Below are 15,771 nucleotides of genomic sequence, written 5' to 3'. Positions count from 1 at the left end.
AGCTGGAAACCTGACAGCTTCCTGCATACTCCCAGCCTCTACTGATGGAATCCATGCATGGACACACATTTGCAGACGATAATGACTATTGGCATGGCGCTCCTTGGTCCTCTCTTGAGACAGTTCTGGATCATAACTTCCTTGAGGGCAGTAACCATGGTTTTGGTTCCCATCCCAAGAGAGATTTATAGGAACTATACAGTTTGCTGATGACAGGTTTGTGGCTGACAACACTGTCTTCATCCTGGCACGAATTAAGCCATATACATGGAGGGGCCAAATGTCTGTGATGATTTCCAGATGTCCCCATGGGTCATCATGCTGTCTCTGATTCCGGGGAAGTTGGTGACTGGAGGGTCACAGAGAGGAGGTGTAATTCACCTTATTGGCTGTTTAAGCACCACTGGGGAAGGGAGTTCAGAATAAGACTAGGGGTGGATATTTCTGGGGATGACTTTGGATGATCCCTGGCAGTCTACACTAGCATGGACATCAAGGGCTTTCCAAATTTTCATTTCAATAGATTTCATTTAGTTAAAAGTTACTATGACCCAGATACCATGCCGAGTGCTTTACAGACATAAGCTCATTTAAGTCTTTCGACTCTGAGTGGTTGAATTATTATTGTCAGTATCTTGCAGAGGAGAAAACTGAGGCTGAGAGTAATTTGCTAAAGGTCACAAACACAAGGTCAAGCCAAGACCAGCACTGGAAGGAGGCCTAATTGATGATTCCAGAACCTTAATTCATTCCACAAATATTCACTGAGCACCAGTATATACCATGTTTACTAGCTGCCAAGAATACACAATTGGCATCCCACATCAGCAGGTTTCACATCCAAGGATACGGAAGGCCGACTGTGTATTCATGTTTGCTATATTCTGTATTGCCATTTGCTATAGGGACTTGAGCATCCATGAATTTTGGTACCAATGGGGACTCCTGGAAGCAATCCCCTGTGGATACCGAGGAGTGCCTGTATTACAGACAAAGGGCTTTGTCCTAGTGGGACTTAGGCTCTGTCAGGAGGAGACAAACTCTAAACAATAAATCTAAACACTAAGGCTGTTATGTGGTCTACTAGAAAGTGAAGGTACTTTAAAAATTAGGGTAGTGCAGAAAGACTGGGGAGTGGGTTGGAGGTGTGTGGGGAGGGGAGTCTACTGGTTTGCAATTTTAAATATGGTCATCAGGGCAGGCTTCAGTGACAAAGTCACAAATTAAGAAAGAAGGCAAAAGGTCTAAATTATACTATGTTCATTCTGCTCCCCTGAAATGAATGGACGGATGAAACAGAGGACACCACCGCTACTGATTGAGCACTGCTGTGTGTCAGGTGCTGTGCTGTTTTACCCACAATGTCTCACTGAATCCTCACCAGGACCCTCTAAGAATAAGCTCATTTCCATTTTTCAGATGAGGAGATTGAGACTCAGAGAGGATAAAAAAAATATTGTCCAAAATTATTCTGTTAATAAGTGATGGGGCTGGCATTTCAGCTCGGCTCCTCCAGCTCCAACTCCCCCCACCTCCTCCCCTGGGCCCTTCTGAAGAGCAGGATGCTGAAGAGGAGGGTGGGGTGGCTGGGAGCTATAAGCAGGAGGGCGCAGCATTGAGCCCATCCCTAACTTGAGAAAGTCACCCTGCAGCACTGCCCTCAGGGGCAGGGCAGCGCTGAGGCTGGGCGCTGTCCTGGGGAAGCTGGGTGTGCACAGCTGTAGGTGGCATGGTTGACCTGTGCTGTTCTCTCCACGTCACATCTCCCCCGGACGTCATATTTTCTCCCACATGGTTTTGAAATCCATTTCTTTAGTAGTTGGAACAGACAGATTTACAGAAGCGGTTCCTGAAGAGCCATCTGCAAATGTCAGAAAATGCATGGTTTCTGGAAGCTTCCCAGGAGGGCTGCTCTTTGACTGAAGAACAGTGGCACCCTGGGGCACTAGAGGCCAGAAGCTATGCATCTTTCTAGGGTGTGTTTGAAGGAACCCTTTATAAACATAACAGAGTCCTGTTTTTGACTTGGCAAGCATGGTCTCTCTAATGCGTGATCTCCCCGCCCGCCCAGCCTGACGTCACACCCTCACACTGCAGTTTTTTTCTCCCATGGAGATCCAGAGCTCAGAGGTCTAAGAGGACTTTACTTGTGGAATGAAGGTCTCCCTCCAGCCTCTTGAGAATAGCAATGCAGTCATATCAAATGACATCCATGTGGCAGTCTGTGAGCCCAAGGCGTGGGTGTGCTTGCATGACTTTGGTCATCCAATAAGAAATCTACTGAGACAGTGAAATGACTGATGTGTGAGTGCTCCAGAAAGCTCAGAGAATCATGGAAATACACTTGGGAGATAATAAGGAAGCACAGAAGGATGCTAGAATCCATTTTTTCTGGGACGCTCAGATTTCCAAACCTCAGTCTACCCCTTGACCCCAAGCCAACTCAAAAATATAGAGTCTCTCATTTGCCTCCACTGCACATACTGTCTTCATATAAAACAATGCCAGCGAGTATTTGTTGATGTATTTTTTATGTTTGGAAAGCACAGTTCATGGGCAGTGACTTGTTTAATTTCATTCAAGGGACAGAACAACTCAGTCAACCAGGCAAAGTGATTTAAATCCCTTTTTGCAAATAAGGAAACTGAGGCAACAGAAGTTCAATGACTTGCCGAGGTCAGAACTGGCGAAGGATGGAGAGTGTAACTCAAGCCCAGGTGCCCTGAGTCAAGCTCTCGTGTTTCCTCCCTGACGGACAGGGCGTTTGGTAGCTGATTTATTCAGAACAAGAATAGGAGGACCACACTCTTCCGGTCCCTCTCTTCTTCCTGTGTCTTTGTTTCCTCAAGGTCTCCCTTCTCTCCTCTCCTCCCCTTCCTCCCTGTCCTCTCCTTCCCCTCCTTCTCCTTCTTCCTCTCTCTCTTCTTCTGCCTCAACTTATTTAAGTTTACTCCAGGGTGAAAGGCACACACAAGCTTCATCACAAGGTGATCTCACCTACAACGTGATCCTGTGGCAGGGACCCCAAGAGGGACACAGTAATGAGACTTTAGTAAATGACTCCAGAGCCCTGAGCTGGCTGCATGCCCTGGTATCTCCCAAGAGGTAAAATTCTCATAGGGAGCAGCATCCAGGAAGGCATCCCATCACAGTGTTGACTCACCCAGACAGAGAGATGATCCAAGTCACGCAGAGTCAAGGTCGAACCCCAAGACCCTCAGGGCCCTTCCTGGTGACTCCTTTATATTCAGCACACTTTGAGGTATCTGCCTTGCAGTGTTTGTCTCCCCACTTGACTAAGGATTGGGCATAAGGACTACACGGATTGCATCTGCCTTGTTTACTGGGGTTCCCGTGGTTCAAAGCACAGTGTCAGGTACTGCGTAAGCCCTCACAGATATGTGAGGAGTAAGTAAATGAATGAGTAAGTGCAGGATTGATGGAATTACAACAGCTTGATATGTCATCCTCCTCACCTACACTTGCATTTGGAAAGAAGATTCTAACTAAGGAAGCATCATAACCTCATGAGAATTTTCATGTGGAAGGAGTTCCACATGGAAAGCCCATTGTGGAGGGAGTGTGATGAGGACTGCATAAAGATGAATGCTGCCATAAGGTGCCCTGATGGAGGTTTGGCAGGCCTCACCCACCCACCAAATGATTCCCAACTATGCAAACCCTAACCTACTCAACAAATATATGGAAAGATGCTCAACACCAATAATATGGATGGGAATGCAAATTCAATGACATTTTGCACATATCATTTTGGCAAACATTTCAGAGTGTGACAATATCAATCCTAGCAATGGTGAGAGGAAGCAGGTACTCTCTTCTGATGAAAGTGTGAATTGATGAAAGATTGCTGATGACACTGAATTGGAAGGGCCAGTGTGTTGGAAGTATTAAAAATGTACACCACCTGTGCACCAACAAGTCTCTTTTATGTATCCACCATCAAGAAATATTTATACATATCCATGAGAACTCACTGTATCACTACTTATGGGATCAAAAAATTAGAGATAGCTGAAATGTAATACATCCATATCATGGAATGCTATATGGCTCATAAAAAGATAGATCTTCTCTATGTACTGACAATAAAAATGCTTAAAACATACTCAATTTAAAAAATCCACAAAGCATGGTATCATCCAATAATTTCACACACACACACACACACACACACACACACACACACACAAAACCAATGTATTAAAAAAAATGAAGGGAAAAACACACACTAAATTCAGAGATTTGATTACCTCTGGGAGCAGTGGTCAGGGGCCCCATGCATCATTCATTCATTCATTCAACAGATAATATCTAGCATCTTCTGTTAGTCACTGACACTGCTTTGTGATCAACAGAACAAAAATCCTTAAAACCATGACATATCCATCCTGGAATTATTGTTTTGTTAGGTATGTTTATAGACCAATAATGTATCTATATATTACATCTGTAGTTAAAAATAAATAAAAATAAAAGCAAGTTAAAGAATGGATTTTTATATTAAAATGTCAAGTGACTATTTATTTTGGCTTTTGAAAGTCTCTGCAAATAGTCCCAATGTTGGGTGACTGCTACGTGGCTACTATAATTCTTCAAATGGTCCCTCTGGATGGCTGTCACGGACAGGGGTGCAGTGACTATCTCTCACAGCATGAAGACATGCACAAAGTTATTTCATTCCTTCCATTAACACTTTTGGGAGCATTGTTAGGCACAAAGTATGAGCAAACCCCAATTTGATTCTATATACATTCACCAAAAGACATATACAGGAATGGTCTTAGCAGCACTAGCAGCCCCAAACTGGAAACTACCTAAATGTCTATAAATAGTTGAAAAGATAAATAATGTACTATATTCACATAAAAGAATACTACACAGTAATTAAAATCAATGCATTCAAAACTATCTGCAAAAAACTGGACGAATCTCACCAATACAGTGTTGAATGAAGGATATGTACTGTAAGAATGATACACTGCTCTTCCAATATTGGACATTCAATAACAGGCGAAAACAAGACATGATACTAAAAGGGAGGATGGTCATTACCTTGGGAGGCAGTAGGAGTGAGGGTACATTATGGAGGCTTTGGGGTGTTCCAGAGATGTTCAGCTTCTTGCTCTGGGTGCTGGTTATATGTGTATTCACTTTATGAAATTTTCTTGAGTTTTACAGTTATGATTTGTGACTTTGGGGGAGTATATTCTACTTCATCAATAGTTTACCAAAAAAAAAAAAAAGCACATTAAAACATAAAACCCTGAAATCCAATCTGTGTCACTGGAATCTCATCTTGGGGAAGTCACACGCCTTCTCTGGGTTTCTGTTTTAGCATCCAAAAAATGGGAGAGGGATTTGCTAACTGATCTGTAAGGCCCCTTCCAGCTGTCTTACTTGTGTATTACCCCTTCCATTACAACAATCAATTTTAGGAGCAATGGGGAAAAACATAGAGAATGAGCTTTGGTCATTTGCTATTAGAATTGGTAGAAGGCTTACAATGTCACAGGCATCCCATTTTCAAGGCATTTGTTGCACATTAAAGACACAACCAATGAACAAGGGAAATCGCGTCTTCCAGGAAAATGCACGAAGCTCATTCTTTCCCAGAGTGTCTGTGGGATAAGTGTGAATATGCTAAATGCTGCTTCTGCCAAGCCTCTTCCTGCCATGTCAATCCATATACCCTGGGATGGGAGAGGTAGCAGTGACAGAGGTGGGGCTATTCCTGGTAGGAAGGAGGCAGCTACAATGCTAGTAGCCTGCCCACCGCTGTTTGAATAGGCGCTTCCTCTCTGAGGGGAGTTGGTTCGTAATTTTCCTCTTACTGCTACTGGAAGTCCTTGAATGGCAACATCACAGCCTGTACCCATTCACAACAGGAAAGTTAGACTTCCGCAGACAATTCTGGCATGAGAGGAGAAAAAGTCTACATTAGAACCAGGAAAATCATCTCCATAGTGCAGACCACACTGTGATCTTTACAGGAGATTTTGGGCTCCAAGTAGGGAAACTGACTCTAATCAAATTCAAGCCTGACATCTGCAAGGCAGGGACTCCAAAGAAGGCAACACGTTATTAACTCTAAATCCAAGGAAAGGTGCTTTGATAGTGGGAGACGGTTTCTGGGGAGTCAGCTCATTGCAGGGTGTTATCCTTTCTAGGACAGCTGGGCCTCATGTGAAGGGTCAGTTCTCACAGGGATGTTGAAGTTACTAGCTAAAAATAACCGAGCACAGAATCTGATAGGAACCCTACATCATCTAGATTGGTTTTTCTCAAATAATTAGAAGGACTCATTCTTTTGTTTTACTTTTTTTTTTGGTTATTGATTTTGAGTCATTCGCTGGTCAATACATTGAAAAAAATACAATAATAATGAAGGATTAAAAATGGAATAAAGAGACAGGCAAAATCCAAGCCACACAGTTTGCTTCTTAGTTTTAAAAGACAGTATTCTGTCAAGTGGCTATCAAAGTTTCTAAAAACTTCTTCTTGAGCTGGGTGCTGGTCAAACAGGATGTGTTTAGTTTGTGAAAATCTGTTGAGCTATATGCAACGTTTGCACAGCACTGTGAACCAGTAGCAGTCTGTGGATTTTAGGATCGCTGCTCCCCCGAGGCTTTCTAACTCTCCCAAGAGCACACTTAATTTGGGAATAAATACTTAACACAGCACCCAAAATAGAAGAAAGGACCAGGGAAGAGGATACTGTGTTAAGAATGGAGACTCAAGATAAGAGGATAAGAGAAGAGGTAAGCAAAGTAGATTTGTCTCATAAATCAAGATTTTAGTGATGAAGCAATTTTTGGTGATGATAAGAGGAACTCGCTGTTTTCATAAGGGCAGGGCCAACAAACACCAGGAAATAACCAGAGTAATTAAGGATAAGGAGGCATAGAGATCTCTGCTCCTTGTGTTCAATCCAGATGCTTATCAGCAAATATGTGCCACTTGAGACACGAAAGTTCTCACTTAGGTCAACCTGGGGACACTGGGCAGGTAAAGCGTCACTTCTCTCCACTCATTTCCTATTCACAAATGGCAGATGGAAAAGCAATTTTGACACAAACAACCTTCCTGTTTCACCAAATACCAGATAGAAGAGCTCATGTCGATATAATCACCGTTAATGATTCTTGAAAGACAATTTAGAATTAGGGACCATTATCACAAAACACGAAGAAAACAGGCCGTCAAACAATTTATTTCAAGTCCCAGGAATCATGTCTCACTGAAGCAAGCCAACCATTCTTGTATTGTTTGGGGATTTTGGAAGAGAGAGGTTTAAGTAGGTAAGACAAAAGACTGAAATGCTACAAGCATTTTAGTTTCTAGTCCAAGACAGCTGTTGGGTGATCTCATCCGTTGTGAGAACAGCCATGCGTGGAGGGAATTAGCAGATGAAAAGCCAGCAGACTCAATATGGGGTCTGTAGACGTGCTTTCTCAGTCTCTTTCAATTCTCCTGATAGCTAGACACACCTAAAAGTGAAGTTACACATGTGGATGTTTATACAAATACTAAAGGACACACGAAAGGGTCTGAAACATGAAAAACGGAGGAGGAAGATAAACATTTCAAGATTCAGATCATGTTGCTGCTGCCCCAATTCAGAGAGTCTCTAAGGAAATAGATAGAAGGGCTGCTCAAGGGCTGTTCAACGCTCAGCTTCCTTCCAAGGAATAAAGAGTCTGCTACGTGCAAAGGAAGTGCCAAGAAAATGCCAATTTCTGTCACACTAACGTCTTTCTTAAGGCTGAACATGGACTTCAGAAACGTAAACTTTTGGCTCCAATGAGCACAGCCAGCCTTGAGGGATGGATATTAGGTTCTTTTGAAGGACTGAGGGAAATCTGAGAGGAGATCTAATTAGACAGCCAGTCATTAGAAATACGTAGGGACACCAGACTATATTGGCAAGAGTGGTGGGGTTGACTTTTCCATGGCACCTGAGGTGAACTCAGAAAAACGAAATCCCTCGAACGGCATTTGGAAATGATTTCACTGGAGACAGACAGAGACAGCAACTGCTGGAAGAAGAGGGGACAAGGGATAAACCAAGGGAGACTCTGTCATTGAGGAGACCTGTGGAAACCAATGGAAAAAGAAAAGGCTAACTTTCCTGCCTCAAACAAAAACAACCTTCAAAGGCTAACTTCCTCCTAGCTGGTGGGGTCAGGTTGCTTGCAATAACCACCAATGCATTATACATATTTAAAACTCTTCTTTCTGGGTTTATCATTTTCACTGAGGCAGCTTCCTGAAAACCTAAGGAATGAATGTAAGACGACGCTCCTTTGTGGGGTTGGAAAGGCAATCAAAGAACAAGTGATTTCAGAGTCACAAACTTCACAGACGGAGACCATTTCCATTGCATAATGCACTTACCCTTAAAGCTTTCATTGTTTCACTCTGACCCAGTTGTGTCATTATTTTGCTTACCTCATTGGGGAAATCATTGTTTAAAAACCTAATATAAACGGTGAAATAGTTTTCTACTTATCTTTTCCAGGATAATAGCTTCCCTCCCCGACTTCCCACCCCAGAAGGGTTAGGCCCATGTAGGTGATGAATGATTCCTAAGAATCTGACAGTCCCAGAGAGAGAAATGAGAGTAAAAATAGCTAGCTGATTACCAATAGGGAGCAAATTGGCCACTTGAGAATTCAGTGGCTAGGAGGACAATGAATGAGACAACGGAAATCCTCATCAGGAGACTAGGTTTTCTGATTAGTCCACGTGCTGATGACCGCTTTCCAGGTCTCTCCCTCCCTGCTATGTGATGATTTACGTCTGACTGGACATCACTGTGTGTTTGGGGCAGTCATTTCCAAAAGGGTATTTGGAAGACTTTGAAGTACTTAATTATAACCAGGAGGCATTTAGGGTCTGAGCAAGTGAAACGGAAGAGGCTCTGTCTTGGGCTGTGGAATGTTCATTTATAGAAGGAGCCCATGTCTCGTTGGTTTGGTCTGGTTTTTCATTCCATCACCCCATAAGGCAGACTTCCAAAGTCTACAGGACTCAGGAAGAAAATAAAAATGAGAATATTCTTGGCCAAAGGAATCCACACTGAAGGCAGATTCAAGGATTTCAATATGTGGATTGACTCGACTTTCTGTTCATAGTCAACCACTGAAAATAGAAATAATTTGGGAAACCTTTGAAGGATTTTTGCTAGTCTCATCTGAACAAATCCCATCAAGTGAGGGAGAGCAAATAATGTACCAAAGACATGCTAACTGACCTCACAAAGCTTAAATGTATCAGTAGTGCTAAGTCATATATGCATGAAGAGGTAAAACAGGACCATCAACCATTAGCCCCCAGTTGGGCATAGCCATATGAACTGTAGGAATTAAGAAGAGCAAGAGAGGTATTTAAGTTAGGTAATCAGAATAGGATTGGGAGGAAGGGTAATATTACCTTTAGGATGAATAGAACTATAGTAAATTTCTGGGTGAGAATTGCTTGAATGAACAATGGTACTTTTTTTTTTTTTAATGATTTGGTGCAAAGTGAATAGAATGGTTTGTCTTGAGCAAAGGAGTCTGGAAAGACTGAATCTGGATGTATGTTTCCCACGTATGCATGGGCCTTCAGCACCGGCAGGGAATGGGTTTGGTCTTAAGAGCACTGGAGGGACATTAATGGTTCTGAGTAGAGTAGAAACTGTTTCAGAAGTCTGTTGAAAAGAAAAGGCAAAACAATGTTCTCTGGAACTTTACCAACAGGTAGGATTAATACATAAGACCACCATTTTGATTCTTCTTCAGTTTTGAGAATTGTGCTATGGAAGAGAAGAATTTATAACACAGTGCCTGGCACAAAGAAATGCTCAACCAACACAGCTGAATGGATAAATGAAGCTGAAGTTATTGAGAACCAGAGTACTGCTATTCCCTAGAACAGATAAGGAGGACCTGAGGTTATCTCAGCCCTCTCAAGGGGCAGCAATGAATGATTTCAAGAGGACCAGGTTAGGAGTTAAGTGAACATAGGGATTTAACTTGACTGTCTTGGGTCTGTATTTCCTCACTTGAAAAAACAAAGGTGAGTTTTGTGAAGGGGCTCTAATTACAGAAAGTTTTGCGTGTGTATTTTTGGGGGAGAGAGATACCATGCATAGCTTGAGTCGAATGCTTGGAAAAGTCCTTCATCTAACTCAAGGTTAAGAACCTGGAGGTTATGTGCCCTTTAAACTATGAGAGGCTGTGATTCTGAGAGTCCAAGGATGATCTTCCTCCCTGGAAGGACAATAAGAACATCTGACACACAAGCTCTGCCAGTCTTGTCACCTTGGAGGCCCATGGCTGATTGGTTTGACCAAGATGAGGAGGAAAGGATTTTGTTTCTAACCATCAGCTCAGCCTCAGATTCCACAGCCATTTAAGGAGTATTATTGATCGAACAGCCATGCTGGGTGTGACTGACCACTGAAAGGGATGAATCACTGAAAGGCACTGCTCCCATCAGAGAGTGACACTGGCAATGTGGAACCTCTGACATACCCTTTCTTGTAGAATTTTTTTCTATTTCTACTTCCTTTCTTTACAGTGGCCTCTGTCATAAGGTTAGTGGAAAGAAGAACTAGTTAATGATAGGGGGAAAGTACTTGGGAAGATGATGTACTTTTGCTCTTAAGACTATTGTTCAAAAACAATATGCAATCATATTCTTGTTAAATGGACACATTCAGCAGGTGCTCTGATTTGGGAACTTGACAATAATGAGATGAGGCTGATTGGTTGAAACATGAGCAGTTAAAGAAAATGTTCTTTCCACAGAAGCTATTTTTCAGTGTAAAACTCCAGTATGGAGAGCTGGTTCTTGCAATTTATAATGAGGCAGGACTCTTAGTAATGATTTTGGCTTAATGTATTAATGAATAGAGATCTGGGGGATAAAGGACTTACAATGTAATAAGGAAAACTCAATAAAAGATTAGGCGCTAATCAAAATAAATTGCCTTTAAATTGATTTTAATCAATTCAACTCTGTTTCCCTTTTTATACCAAAAAGAAATGCACTGTTGTATGTTGATTCATATCATTGAAAAAAAATGCATATTATATTTTAATATAATATTAATAAACTGCAAATGCCAAACTACAAGAAGAAACCATATACAGGCAAGAATAGATACTCTCTGTGAGAAAAAAGTTACCTGTAAATGTCAGTAAATTTATTTTCTCTTTTTGAACTGTGCCTGTCAGGTTTAATTGAAGAGCTGATTAGCACCATAGGGGGAAAAAAATAAGATGGCAATGTTATGAATAATAGCAAGGAAATTTACTATAATTATCTTTTTTTCGTTGTTTCTCCCTCTCAATTTTTTCTACTTCTCTAAGTCATTATGATATTCCTTACCCTGCATTAGACAATTTCCTCCAAGAAATTTCATTACGAACTCCAGTTTACTTCACTGATAGAGTTTTTTAGAGAATACTGTCAGATGAATCAAGATGACTCTGGTTAGCACTTAACAATTCTAGACTTGTCCATATTTTAATATTTTATCTCTTCAGCACAAAAGCAGAAACTTCTACCTCTTCTGTAATTTTCTTTCTTCCACTGACAACAATAAAAAAAAAAAAAAGCACCATCCAAATCTCTATCTTCCACTGAGCACAGCAACTTCTTTCCAGCTGCCTGGAAATTAAACTCATGGGTTCACTCTAACTCTGGAATCCAGAGCAATGCCATCATCTGTGATGATATCTATGGCAGAATCTGGAGTAACACTGGAGTCAGATTCTTACCACAGTCAACACCAAAGGGCATAATATGGAGATAGTTACAAAGGCATATCCATATTGAACTCTCATTGACTTCCTGAGGATGAGAGGATCTGACTGTAGGTGGTTTACTCAAATAAAAAACATCTAAGAGCATTTATTAAATGCCTGTAGCCATTTAGGTTATGGTATATTTATTTAAATGCCAACAAGCACTTTAATTTTCTGGGTAGCCTGGGATCACTGGCGTTTTCATGTCAAGACTGTGGTTGTATGTTAGTTCCATGGTAGATGGTAATGGATCTTGTATTATAGTTAGAATTGCTGGTGGAAACTGGGAATTCTGTGGTGGCGCTTCTTCGGCATCTAAAACATATAGCATGGTGTTTTCACTGGACTCTCCAAAATTGCTGCTTTCTACCTGCAGAGGTAAGTTCTCACTGCAAAAATATTGTATCTTGAATGTTTTATGATGTCTTCAAAAGGCTGGAGAGAGACCATGGATTCCAAAGCAATCTAATGGACTCCTGAAATACAAGCTAAACTCTAAGGGATTCTGTGCCCCTCCTTCATTCCTAATAAATTATACCTCCCTCACAGTGATTCTCTGCATTTCACAGATGAGGAAACCAAGACTGAGGGAAACTAAACAGTCATCTACAAGGACACTGCTAATATAAAGTCAATCCAAATTCATTTAAAATCCTGAGAACTTTCAAGTAGGGTCCCAAGCAGACTGCATCCCTACAAGTCTACCTTGGAGACTCTCAAAACAAGATAAAGACTTAGTCAGTATGGGAGAAGAAGGAAAAGTAAGACAATGCATCTGTAATGTTGCTGTATGGGTGGGTACGTACACACACACACACACACACACACACACACACACACACACAGGTGAGCTTTTAGGTTTTAGCTCTGTTACTATGTTTCTCTGCCTTTGGGGAAGTCACTGTTCAGTCTTTCATTTACTTACTTGTCAAATTGGGGTAGGTAAAAGAGTTACTAGATCAGTTCAACTGCATGAATTCTTAGGCCTGATCCTCGAAGATTCTAGTCTGTGTTCTTATACCATAGCATGATCTATAAAATTCTAGGAAAAACAATGTAGCTTGGGGATCTCCTTTTCAAGATTCTTCCCCTCTCTCCTACCTCTAAATTTGAGAATTCCTGGAGTTCTGCCCCAAACTCTCTGTTCTTCTCTAACACTGCTTTCTCCTTGGGTGATTTCATCCTTTTCCAGCTATTGTTTTAAAGTCTATTTTGTCTGCTATTAGTATACCCACTTCACATTGCCTAGGGTTGCATTTTGGTGTACCTTTTTCCATTCTTTCGCTTTGAAACCATTTTGTATCTTTGAATCTTAAGTGTCTTCTGTGCACAGCATACAGATGGGTCATGTTTTTTTCATCTCATCTGATAATCTCTGCCTTTCAATTGGACTGTGTGATCATCCATATTTTAGTATCATTCATATCCAGTATCACTAATATAGCTGGATTTACATCTACCACTTTGCTTTTGGTTTTCTATGTCTCAAATCTCTTTGCTCTTCTGTTCCTATTTTACTGCTTTCACTTGTATTTAATGGATATTTTCTAGTGTAGCATTTTAATTTCATTAATGATTTTTTTATTGTATTTTAAACAATCATTTTCTAAGTGGCTACTCTAAGGCTTATCATGTATATCTTAGCTGGTCAAAATCTACTTCATATTTATACTAACATATTTCAGTGAAACACAGAAACTTTATTCCTATGTAATTATATTTTCTCCCCCTTTTCTAATATTATTTTCCTATGCATATGATCTAAATATGTTTCAAACCCAACAATGCACTGTATTAATTATTACTTAAGGTCATCTTATGACCTGGGAAGAAGAAGAGTAAGTATGTATTTATAGAATGTAATATATTGCTTTTATTTACCATTTCTGATTCATCTCATTTCGTCCTGTGGATGTGAGTCATCATTTGGTATTATTTCCTTATCCCAAACCAATTTTACTCCCACACACCTCCTTTGTGATGTTTCTTTCAAATGTATTACATTTCTACACAATATAAACCCAACAATACAATTATATATACAGTTTTATATGCACACACTTACTTTTAAAATCAGTTAAGAGAGGAAAGGGGAAGAAATACTGCATTTACATTTTCTTTTTCTGTCATTTTTCAGGTGAAGTTCGTTTAACGTGTAATTAACCATGTTAAAAGTGTAGATTTCAATAATGTTTAGTGCATTCACAATATTGCACAACTACCACCTTCTCAAGTTTCAAATCATTTTATCACCCCAGAAGAACATTCTACATCTTAAGTAATCACTCCCCATTCTCCCCTCCTCCATTTCCTGATAAACATTAATCTGCTTTCTATCTATATAGTTATATCTACTCTAGATATTTCACATAAAAGGAATCATAAAATATGTGACTTTTTGTGTTTAGCTTCTTTCACTAAGTGTAATATTTTTGACGTTCATCATATCGTAGCATGTATCAATATTTTATTCCTTTTTATAGCTGAATAATATTTCACTGTATGTGTATACCACATTTTAAAAATCTGCTCATCTGTTGATAGACATTGGATTGTTCCCATTTCCACCATTTGGCTATAGTGAATAATGGTGCTATAAATGGTAATGTGCAAGTTTCTGTACAGATACATATTTTCATTTCTCTTAGATATATACCTAGGAGTGGAACTGCTGGGTTATACAGTAATTTTATGTTTCACTTTTTGTAGAAACACCAAACTGTTTCCATAGTGGCTATACTATTTTACATTCCCATGAGCAATACACAGAGGTTCCTATTTCTCTACATTCTAGTCAACCCTTACTATTTTCTGTTCTTTTTTGTATATACAGTCACCCTTATGGGTATAAAGTTAAATATCACTGTGGTTTTTATTTGCATTTCTTTAATGACCAGTGATGTAGAAAATCTGCTCATGTGCTTTTGGTCACAGTTAAAGAAATAACTATTCAAGCCCTTGCCTATTTTTTAAGTGGGTTGCTTATCTTTCTGTCTTTGAGGTATAAGAGTATTTTATGTATTCTGACCACTGAAAATTCCCTTATCAGATATGTGATTTGTAAATGTTTTCTTCCATTCAGTGAATTGTCTTCACCTTCTTGATAATGGCCTCTGATATCAGAGAATCTTTAATTCTTACCAAGTCAAATTTATCTTTTTTTTTTTTTTTTTGGTTGTTGCTGTTGCTTATTCTTTTGGTGTCAAATCTAAGAATCCACTGACAAAATGAGGTCATGAAGATTTACCGCTAAGCTTTATACTAATATCTTTATAGTTTTAACTCATATTTAGGTTGTTGATCACTTATAGTTTATTTTTACATATAATGTGAGACAGGGGTCCAACTTCATTCTTTTGCATATGCTTATTTAGTTGTCTCAGCACCATTTTTTGGAGAAAGTACTCTTTCCTCAATAAATGGTCTTGGTACCCTTGTTGAAAATCATTTGGCCATAGATGTTTTGGTTTATTTCTGAACCTTCAATTCTTTTCCATTGGTCTATATGTCTGTCCTTACACCAGGACCACACTGTTTTGATTACTGTAGCTTCTTAGTAAGTTTTGAAATTACAAAGTGTGAGTCCTCCAAGTTTGTTTTACTTTTTCAGTATTGTTTTGTCTATTTGGGGTCCCTTGCAGTTCCATATGAATTTGAGGACTGGCTTTTCCATTTCTGCAAAATGACTAATGGAATTCTGATAGGGGTATATTGATATTGTAGGTTGGTTTGGGAAATACTGGCATTTTGGAACACTAAGTCTTCCAATCCATGAATACAACATTTCTTCCCATGTACTCAGATCTTCTTTAATTTCTTTTAGCAATGCTTCATAGTTTTCAATGTACAAGCCTTTCACTTCCTTGGATAAACTTATTCCTAGATATTTTATTCTTTCAGATGCTATTGTAAATGGGATTATTTTTATATTACCTTTACAGATTGTTCATTGTTT

The 15,771-nt window shown here is 39.8% G+C and overlaps 1 long non-coding RNA gene across 21 annotated transcripts in view; it reads left to right on the top strand.

Moving 5' to 3' along the window:
- The window catches only part of LOC106728857, a 314,080-nt gene that overhangs the window by 233,365 nt on the left and 64,944 nt on the right, over window positions 1-15,771 (top strand). For 2 of the 21 annotated variants that reach the window (XR_004312038.1, XR_004312036.1), the window contains exon 4: window positions 12,081-12,194. The exons of the other annotated variants lie outside the window; for them this stretch is intronic. This is a non-coding gene — a long non-coding RNA (uncharacterized LOC106728857). The remainder of the gene's footprint in view (window positions 1-12,080; window positions 12,195-15,771) is intronic. 21 annotated transcript variants of the gene reach the window in all.

The sequence above is a fragment of the Camelus ferus genome, chromosome 17 (genome assembly GCF_009834535.1).
Source record: "Camelus ferus isolate YT-003-E chromosome 17, BCGSAC_Cfer_1.0, whole genome shotgun sequence".
Classification (NCBI taxonomy): domain Eukaryota; kingdom Metazoa; phylum Chordata; class Mammalia; order Artiodactyla; family Camelidae; genus Camelus; species Camelus ferus.
Note: the sequence above shows the minus strand (reverse complement) of the source record. Positions and strands in the feature narration are given on the sequence as shown.